We start from the raw sequence: 3,365 nt of genomic DNA, 5'->3' as shown, positions 1-3,365 counted from the left end.
AACATGAACCCCCCACCCCTGCCCACACACGTCCCCTTCAAAGCCCTCAACCGCATTCGTAGGCACCACTACTGTCCACTTTAGCGTGTACCCATCAAAACGCACAAAAGCCTTGGCAAACCCAAGATGCTTTTTACCCTCCCCGGAAGAAGAAAAAAGCACAGCCCTATTGGGCCACTGGTGAAAAGCCTGGCTGCAGGGACAAGACAGGGGAGGACTGGGGCTGCTGTCATATAAAATGATTATTGTCAGAGCTGGACACATTTCTGACAGTCTGGTAGAACCAGAATCCTCTACCCCGGCTTTGCACACAGAAACACTCCTGCTTAGACCTCTATCGTATAGGCATTCTTCAGTTTACAAATTCAATTTGAAATTTCAGTATGACAACTCTTGGCGCCCAATATTCAGCATACAAAACGAAAAATCAGTAACGAAAGTTATCCGAAATGCATCCAAGAAAAAAATTCTGCACTGTGCAAGCAAAGCTGAAGTGCAGCAATATACTATAGTTGGCGTGTGACCAGATCCCATGTGTTGGTGTGTTAGGAATGAGAGTGTTGCTTTAAGAGAGCATGGCATTATTGGAAGCGTATGAAATTCCACAGCAGTGTCTGTTGCCCTTACTGAGCATGTCAGTACAGGCAGTCCCCCAGGTTACAAACGTCCAACTTACATACAACCCATAGTTACAAATCACCTCCTTAAAGCCTATTAAAAATTTGAGTTACATACAGTAGTTTCTAATAAACAGGCGTTACTTTGCAATGGATATCAAAACATTGCGCACCTACAGCGGTTTGTTAGTACATGGACACGTAAGCCCGAGGTAGGGCAAAGACTTTGTTCTTTTCAGTCAGACTGTCACACCCACAACCTCACCCCAAACGTTCACACCTACCCAAAATCAGAGCAGCGGGGTATAAAGAAGCCGCACCGGCACACCCTGGTTGGGGAATCTCGTTTGAGAAACCAGTCTCTACAGTGCTTTTGAGTGAACCCACGACAACCTACCAATCCTTCCCTTTCAAGTCCCTCCTTCTCCTCACTCATTCCCGACATCCATGGCTCCCACCATTGGCATTGCCTCCTCGATTACGACAGCGGCTCCTCCCCAAGACCTACATTTGTGCATCAACCGACCCCCACCTGCTCCCTTGCGTACCGACAATAAAGATCCTGCAATTGCGCACACACACCCACACACACACACACACACACCTCACAGTCTCCTGCATGCTCTGTATGACACGGACTATGTTGCTGTTAGTGTCACATTACTATATTGGGCTTTAATTTTTTGGTTTTTAATCCTCCTAATCATGGCACCAAAGCATAAATGTGATGCAAAGGGTGATGCATCAAAGAAAAGGAAAATGATTGAAACTAAAGCGATCAGAAAAGGTGAAACAACGAACATTGGAAAAGCAAAGTTTCTTTAATTTGTTTAATTTACTCTATTAAACACCGTAGTTACATTAATTACTACCTGTATTATGTTAGACGGTTTAGTGCATCTGGAAGCGTTTTTTATGCATAGAAAGGTACACAATATACTACATACTAAGACATACACTTAACTGATGTTAGATATGCCACGTACCCAACTGTTTCGACTTAAAGACAGACTTAGGAACCGAACTCGTTAAGTTATCTGGGGGCTGCCTGTAAATTTGATTGCTGACACAGCGCAGCAGTCTGCAGCAAAAGTTTAGGTGATTGTAAAACTTCACACTGCTGCTAGAATGTGAAGATATAACAGAAAAAACAAAGTTGTTCACAAAACCTGCTACATGCTCAGTGGCTCCCTGCCTGGGTTATTGATCATCCAGTTGAGAACTGATCAATTAAGAAGTGGGAATTACTCAGGTGCAGGGTGTAAAAGTGTTTCATACAAAGCTGAAATCATGGGTTGATAAGTAGTTTACAGAGTTCAATTGATACTTATGAAAATTCATTTTGGGATTTTAGACAACCTGGAAATACAATTTTCCTGAATTCCTGTATCCACTTTTTCAGGAAAAGATTCATTTTGTAAATAAAAGATGCCTGTAGTAATATCTTAGGAGACAACCTTCCCCCTCAGTAAGCTCATCCTGCTATGCAGATTTACCAAACCTCTCCTATGGGTGGAAAGATAGTGTCCCTTCCCATGTATAAAAAACCCAAGTACCTGGGCAAATAAAGATAATACTTTAGACATTACTTATAGTGGATACAATGGTGACAGTACAGGTAGTGCTGGTGCCTCACAGCACCCAGGCTGCACAATAGGACTTAGAGCTGAAATCACCTGCATAGTACATTGCTCTGCAGTATACATGGGTTAATAATTGTAGAGTTTAATACAGCACTGCTAGCCCTATAAGTCACCTTCAAAAGAGATGATCACTTAAAAACTAGCTAATCATTGTACGTCACTGTGGACGAAAGCATCTACTTCATAAAAAAGGTGTCTAGCTTACTGTATGTTCTCACTTTGGATAACAGCCCAAAATACTTTAATATAGTTTTGAGTGTGAAGCATCAGAAAAACACCTACACATGGCAATATTGAGACCATCGTTTGCTCTAGGCTCAATTTGGAGGCCTTCAAAAACATCCACAGCGGCAGGCACCATGACAACCACTACAAGCACAGGACAGCAATCAGACGCATTCTTCCAGATGTGGAAGGATTTTGCATTAGAGTTGTGAGAAGCAGCTTGCTCCTTTCCCCCCGCTATAGAGCCATTTATTCTCCACACTTTATGTTCAACAAAATTGAGCAATCAAGTCAGAGACGTGCCAACAAGAGGCAGGATTTTCATTTGTGGAGCATCAAAAAGCAATAATTACATTCCCTGACAGCCAGCTTCATTGTTGAGCAAACTGCTTCTATGACTTTCAAATGGCACATCCCCAAAAAAATTCTATACTACACAGGAAAAAGGCCACTTGCAATAAAGAACAAATGCTCCCACAAAAAAAAGCTGCGTGAGCTTGCATTTAGGCATTGTTAGACTGCTAACAATAGCATACATTTCAGTGCTTGAGACAGAAAGATCCCACACAGCACTCTCTGCATAAGTCAAAGAGTTCAGACATAATATGGAGCAATGCAATGAGAAAGCACAAAGGTCAACCCCAGCCAGTAGATAAGACTTTTCAGATAAAGACGAAAGGAGGTTTCTAAATATCAGGATGCAGTGAAGGCTTGTCCCGTGCCAGAAATCCTGGAAGAAGCCAGGCCTAGTCTTTCATAAAATCTAAACTTGGCATAAAGATCAGAACGTCAGTTGTCAACGTCATACAAAACAGAGTGGTGCCAGATGCCTTTTACATCCATCCGTGGGCGAGTGTACCCGCCCTGGAATGGTACTGAT

This window comes from Scleropages formosus, chromosome 12 (assembly GCF_900964775.1).
Source record: "Scleropages formosus chromosome 12, fSclFor1.1, whole genome shotgun sequence".
Classification (NCBI taxonomy): domain Eukaryota; kingdom Metazoa; phylum Chordata; class Actinopteri; order Osteoglossiformes; family Osteoglossidae; genus Scleropages; species Scleropages formosus.
Note: the sequence above shows the minus strand (reverse complement) of the source record.